The sequence below is a fragment of the Oratosquilla oratoria genome, chromosome 15 (assembly GCF_046742065.1).
Source record: "Oratosquilla oratoria isolate Oo_2021 chromosome 15, ASM4674206v1, whole genome shotgun sequence".
Classification (NCBI taxonomy): Eukaryota; Metazoa; Arthropoda; class Malacostraca; order Stomatopoda; family Squillidae; genus Oratosquilla; species Oratosquilla oratoria.
Window position 1 is genome coordinate 47,972,504 of NC_134791.1, and position 7,500 is coordinate 47,980,003.

A 7,500-nucleotide genomic window follows, 5' to 3' on the forward strand; every position below is an offset into this window, starting at 1 on the left:
CCATCACTGAGAGATGTATACTTTCGCACTCTCATGTGATAGGCGAGAGGGAAGAATAGTTACCGTCTTTTGCAGGAAATCTGCCTCTTTACCTCAAACGAAGATCCGGTCATCATCTCCTCTTATTTACCAATACCACCCATCACTGAGAGATGTATACTTTCGTACTCTCATGTGGGAAGCGAGAGGGAAGAATAGTTACCGTCTTCTGCAGGAAATCTGCCCCCTTACCTCAAACGAAGATCCGGTCATTATCTCTTCTTATATACCAATACCACCCATCACTGAGAGATGTATACTTTCGTACTCTCATGTGATAGGCGAGGGGGAAGAATAATTACCGTCTTCTGCAAGAAATCTGCCTCTTTACCTCAAACGAAGATCCGGTCATCTGCCCTATGACAGTCATTCCTCTATACGCCCCTCATAATGTCCACTTATATGGGAGGAATACACTCTATCCCTAACTGAAGTTCCTCTATGCCCATTAGCTAAACACACCCACCGTCTCCATTTGCATGCCTTGCAAATGATGCCCGTAACTGTATGCCCGTCTCGATACTCCCTTCATCACCCGGGCACCTCCCAAATTAGGTACACATCCCCACCTCAGCTTCCCCATGTCAGGTTTATATACCTGAATTTCAAACCTATTTCAAAGCACATTCTTTCAAACCTTTCAACAGAGTGACGCACTATACACATGCTGTTGTAGCACACGATACGTGATTTTACTGAGCTGTTGGTATCATTCAAGGCTTAACTGGCTCTTGATCGTGATCGAGACCTTTGGTGTCCAGCTCAGACTCTTAATGGAATAAAAGCACCTGGCGCTGGCCGCAGCAGAATCTATACAATGCATCGCCGTATTGAAGGTATTAATGGAAGTTGGAGTAGATACCGATAACTCCAGCCGCCCAGGGCCATCTCAACACGGGATGTCTGAGCCGTTGTGTAAAGGAAGACGTGGTCATAAGCTTGTGCCAAATCGTAAATACTCATGCTAACCATTCATTAACGCGGGCACTCCTCTCGCTACGGCATGAGGACTGGCGGGAGGAAGAGGAGGAGGAGGGGGACGAGGAGGAGTTGAAAACGAGGAGGTGGGGGTGAGGGGAGTTGAGAATAGGAAGAGGGGAAGAGGAGGAGGAAGAACTAAAAGGACGTGAATTACGTGGAGGGTTGAACTGGAGAATGCGGCAAGAGAGGAAGAGAAAAGGACGAACAGCAGGGATGGACAAGGATGACGTTTAATATAAAATACAGAAGATAACAAGGTAAATCAGGAGAAATTTCAAGAAAGTAGTAGAGGTTGAGGCCGAAGAGACGGGGTAGGAGAGACGGAGGAGAAAGGAACGGAGAATCATAGTAAAGAGGTGGAGGGGAGCTGTAGAAGGAGAAAGAGAAGTAAGAGAAGGAAGGGGAAGAGGAAGTGGTACGGAGGAGAAAGAAACGGAGAAGTTTAGTAAATAGGTGGAGGGGAATTGGAGAAGGAAAAAGAGAAATAAGAGAAGGAAGGGGAAGAGGAACTGGTACGGAGGAGAAAGAAGCGGAGAATCATAACAAAGAGGTGGAGAGGAGCTGGAGAAGGAGAAAGAGAAGGAAGAGGAGGAAGGGGAAGAGGAAGTGGTACGGAGAAGAAACGGAGAAGCTTAGTGAAGAGGTGGAGGGGAGCTGGAGAAGGAAAAAGAGAAGTAAGAGAAGGAAGGGGAAGAGGAAGTGGTACGGAGGAGAAAGAAATGGAGAAGTTTAGTAAAGAGGTGGAGGGGAATTGGAGAAGGAAAAAGAGAAATAAGAGAAGGAAGGGGAAGAGGAACTGGTACGGAGGAGAAAGAAGCGGAGAATCATAACAAAGAGGTGGAGAGGAGCTGGAGAAGGAGAAAGAGAAGGAAGAGGAGGAAGGGGAAGAGGAAGTGGTACGGAGAAGAAAGAAATGGAGAAGCTTAGTGAAGAGGTGGAAGGGAGCTGGAGAAGGAAAAAGAGAAGTAAGAGAAGGAAGGGGAAGAGGAAGTGGTACGGAGGAGAAAGAAACGGAGAAGCTTAGTAAAGAGGTGGAGGGGAATTGGAGAAGGAAAAAGAGAAGTAAGAAAAGGAAGGGGAAGAGGTAGTGGTGTGAAAATTAGGAGAGGAGAATGTATTGGAGGATGGAGAGGAGGGGCGAGAGGAGGAAAATGAGGAGTGGGAGAAGAGGAAGAAGAAGAAGAAGAGGTAAAAAGGTGATAGAAGGATGAGTGAGCAGACTGAAATAAAAGAGAAAAGGAAGAAAGATAAGTAATAAAAGGAAGAGGAAGAAGAGAAGGAGGAGAAAAAAAGGGAGAGAGTTGGAGGAAGAGGAAGAGGAAGAAAAGGAAGCGGAAGAGGAGGAGGAAGGGAAGAAAAGGAAACGGAGGAGAAAGAGGAGGGGAAGGAGGAGGAAGAAAAGGATGGAGAGGAGGAGGTAGATGAAGAGGAAGAAAAAAAAAGCGGAGGAGAAAGATGAGGAAGAGGAGGAGGAGGAGGAGGAGGAGGAAGAACGATGACAGTAGTTACAGCGGTGGTGGAAAATGGTGATGGAGGAGAATGAGAATGAATGAAAGAGATGCCGATGGAAGTAGAAGTAGCTGCCGCTGAAATTGCCACTTGTACTGATAGTGCTGCAGATAGAGGTTAGAATAGAAATGGGGAGTTCAGAAATATCAAAGTTTGGCTAAATGAAATGATATGCAAGATCGTCGGAAGAGCTACTACCAAAAAAATATTGAAGCTATGATATCGATACTGCTTGATAACGAGACTACAGGATATGCCAGCGATACTTTTACTAGATCCAAAAAAACTGCAAAAAGGTAAGATAATTTGTTTGGAGAACATACGTCAAATTAACTAGTACAATGGAGAGAGTTTGGTAATGTGGTCAGCTTTAGTGTCAATAACGTTAAAACCTTCAAATATTTTCCATACAGATTATATATCAGAGCCCTATACTACGGTGGTATACTGTATAGACCTTAATATGGGGAACATTAGATTTTATGCTATTAAGCAAGCTCTTGATCAAGAGAAATCGCCAGGGTGCCGTCTCTTCAATGTTGAATAAATTCATCAAATGTTTCCCACACGCATGCCAATAAAAACTCAGAGTAATGAGAGGATTAATTATATTGTTGTTGAAATGAGCAATGAAAGTGAATAAAATGATTTGTTGTCAACCTAAACAAAGTCTGCAAATTACTGAATGAGACGATTTGTTGTCAACCTAAACAAAGTCTGCAAATTATCACCAGGTCGAACAAGCCTATTGAGAGGAAGTTGACCCTTCCATTTCATGAGCTTTCTCCTTTCAATTGAGTGAAATTAGCTCTGAACGGAACAACGTCTAGGATGTGGGCACCTTGTTGGAAGGTCTAGAGAGCGCGTAGGAAGATAGGATCCGTCCAACGTAGTGGTTCTCGACTGGGGAGGAATTTTAGGGTTTTAGGGTATAGGGATATCAAAACCATAGATTTTCACTGATACTGTAAGAATATTAAAATATAATCCAACAAACTCTACATCCTTGTTTAGTTTACTGGGTATCACATAAAATTAACAACAAAATATAAATATTCCTCCTTTTGTGTAAGACAATTTTTTGATAGTGAGTGGAGGAAGAACATTGCAACATACTGTGAAAGTACCGTCATAGCAAACAGAGAGAGGCTGAGACGTGATATAGACTACTTGGAATGTAGTGTACAAGTTGGTTACATATAGTATAACAGCAGAACATGAAGATGATGCCAGTTGTGTTGTATTATCGATTGTTATATTTACGGGAGTATGGATGGTGGTGGTGATGATGGTGACGATGATGATGATAATAGTGGAAGCTATGGTGGTAGTAAGACTAGTAGTGATAATAATAATGATGGAAATGATGGTAAAAAATAGAAATGCTAGTGAACGAGAGTCTATGATGGTGAGGATAGTAGTAGTAGGAATGTTGGTAGTGGTAGGTGTCTAGTGATAATGATGATGGCTATGATGGTAATAGTAATGGTGGCTGGGCTAGTAAGATAATGATGGCCATGTTAGTGAGATGATGGTGGCTGTCATGAGAATGGTAGTGGCGGGTGAAATGGTAATGGTGATGATAGCTGTGATGTTAATAGTCATGGTGTTTGTAATAGTAATTTGATAGTAGCTATGATTACAATGGTAGTGGTGGATAAGATGGTTATGTTGATGTGGCTGTGAAGGTTGTGTTGATGGTTCCTGTAAAGGTAATGGTAACAGTGACTGTGATGGTATTGATGGTTGTGGTTGTAATATTGATTGTGATGCTGATGTTGAGCAAAAGCAGTCGTGTGGAGTTAACTGTAACATTAACTGTGATGTAATAGTGACTGTGATTATGATAGTGACGGTGGTTGCGAGGTTCATAGTAAGAAAGTATCAATGACGATGGTGAGGAAGAGGTCAGAAGACGAAGAGGAGGATTAGGAGGAGAAGGAAGAGGAACAGGAGTTGAAGAGGGCATCGGCAGTGGCGGTGGAGGAGGAGATGGTGGTGGATGGAGGCGTGGCGGAGGCGTGGTCGGTATCCGTGTTTTCCGTAGCGCGACTCGTCCGCTTAATAGGTTCAAGGGGCCCGACGTCAGTGCCCAGCGATATTTATGGACCCCACCTTTGCCCCCCCCCTCCCCTACCTCCACCCTCTCTTTAACATCACCCTCCCACTCTTCTTATCACCCCCCCATCCTTCACTTTTCTTATCACCCTCCCCCAGCATCATCACCCACCGGTATTATCACTCCACCTCCTCATTGTTCAGATTCCTTTTCCTTCTCGATGCCCTCTCTCCATCTCTCCTCACTCACTTCCCTCCACAATCGCGCTCTATACACCCACTAAAATCCCATGTCCACATTTGCCCCTGTCATATGTTGTCTATTTCAGGTCTAATCCAATTATAATCATAATGTATTACTTGAATGGCTGTGTGTCAACGTGTATGCGTGTGTGTGGTTATATGTGTGTATGCGCGTGTGTGTGTTTCCTTGTGTATGTGTTTGTACATGAGAGTATGTGTGTTTGCTTGCGTGTTTGTGCGTGAGGGGATAAAATTATGTCAGAGGAATCGTTGAAGATGGTGAGGGTTATCTCATTGTGAATGACTTCATATTACGTATCCCCGAAAAAAAAAAAACTCGATCGAGGTGAGCACCATCCGAACAGCAGTTGGGCAACTAGTATTAGACATGGATTAGTGTAGAGCTCACTAGGTAGAGTACTTGAGTAGTCGTACATGGCTAACCGTTCGGACGGCGGCCGGGCTGGTATCCGCGTGACGGTTGTTGATTCCCCGATAGATGAAGCTTTGCCCTCTCCAAGTAAGGTTAGGTGAGGTCATGATTCGTGAGATGTATTCTATGCTGTGCGCCGTTGGTACTAGAAAATAAAAGGAACTAGGATATGACCGGTGGTATTACATTCCTCACTGCCGAAAAAGATGCTCACCCATCCGTTGTTGGCGTGGGCTTGCTCCCATCTGACACAGTTCTAGAGCAGTCTAAGTTCACGCCCAGTTAGTCAATAAATGATTGAATCTTAGTGCTTCGTCTTCTAATGTGGAACCGACGTGAATTTCAGGAGATTGCATATAGCTCATGTTCATTCAAGAAAGCCTTTCAATTAGTTCATTTTGGGATGCTCTGGAATCTTCTGCGCATAGGTGGAATTCCCATGAGGATTACCATCTTAATATTTGGCCTATACCCTAAAACAGATAATGATATGAAATGTGAAGGAGATTTGTTGGGAATCTTTCCTATCTAAAGTATTCAGGAATGAGGCAGCCTTGCGCCCTAGCCACGGCACATCAACTGCATGGACTAGGTGTTGCCGATCACTGTCATTACCGATCATCCATTGACAATATTTGAGACGGTGACCTTGTTTTCGTTGAGAATACTGTATTTCTTGTGAAATCATTGGATGCTCAGGCTGTCATTACCGAGCATCCATTGACAATACTTGAGACGGTGACCTTGTTTTCGTTGAGAATACTGTATTTCTTGAGAAATTGTTGGATGCTCAGGCTATCGTTACTGAGCAACCATTGACAATACTTGAGACGGTGACTTTGTTTTCGTTGAGAATACTGTATTTCTTGAGAAATCGTTGGATGCTCAGGCTGTCATTACCAAGCATCCATCGACAATACTTGAGACGGTGACCTTGTTTTCGTCAAGAATACTGTATTTCTTGAGAAATCATTGGAGGCTCAAGCTACAGCTCTCGAGGCTTAGGGAAGCAAGACTGACGAACTCCAGGTTATCTGGAACAAGACCCAAGTCCAGCTGTTCTGGGGATTACTGGATGACCGAGATTAGTCTACCCATGTATGTGGACATTGACAGCCTGAAAAAAAAGTTTCCTATACTTGGAATCTAATCCACAAATAAGATATTATCCTTTGCAATAAAAGATATGACAACCAGGCATTTAACTGCAACTGGATCAATTAGATAGGATAGTGATAGCAGTAGTGTTAGTTCATCTTCTATCGCCTAGTTGCCTTATTTTCTTAACTATAATTTAGTTTAGTTAACACAAACAGCCTCATTAGGGCCAGTAGGCCTGCTTTTGTTTGTTCTTCCTTTGTGTTCCTTTGTACTTTGGTAATATAGATGATAACAATGATGGTTTACTGTATATCAGGAATTAAAATGAAAAATTGGCATTGTACATGCTTTTATGGTCACACTCAACAAAAGTATACTACATTCTCTGTACAATGGTACTAGGAGTCAAATCTTCAAGTCATTTCTTGTGCTCATTGACTTCTTTCACTGCTATGAAGACATGGACACAAAATGCCGTATCGAAGAGGCGTCTTGGTATCTTTGGTGCCAAGGACCTTTCGTAGAACAATGGGTTACCACTTGTATGACTGTGTGTGATTCACCTTTCACCTTGGTCTTTGGATCACGTGTTGGACTCGTGATCGACAGCTATTTCCCTCCCGCAAGAGAGCTCAGAGCTCGTATGACCGATCTATGGGTAATGCTATGACCTTACACGCACACACACACCCAACTCCCCGCCCACGAGAGTTGGAGTAACGACTCGAAGCGCAGCGATACTGCAATAATTTCAGCCCTGGGCGGGATTCGAACCAGGTACCCCCGGTACCGCCATACTGACAGTCTGGGACTCTACCAACCGCGCCACCGGGACGCGCGCGCTCGTGTGTGTGTGTGTGTGTGTGTGTGTGTGTGTGTGTGTGTGTGTGTGTGTGTGTGTGTGTGTGTGTGTGTGTGTGTGTGTGTGTGTGTGTGTGTGTGTGTGTGTGTGTGTGTGTGTGTGTGTGTGTGTGTGTGTGTGTGTGTGTGTGTGTGTGTGTGTGTGTGTGTGTGTGTGTGTGTGTGTGTGTGTGTGTGTGTGTGTGTGTGTGTGTGTGTGTGTGTGTGTGTGTGTGTGTGTGTGTGTAATTAGAAAACCTGGCCTAATTTGTAGGACCTAGGTTTTCCGAATTCTG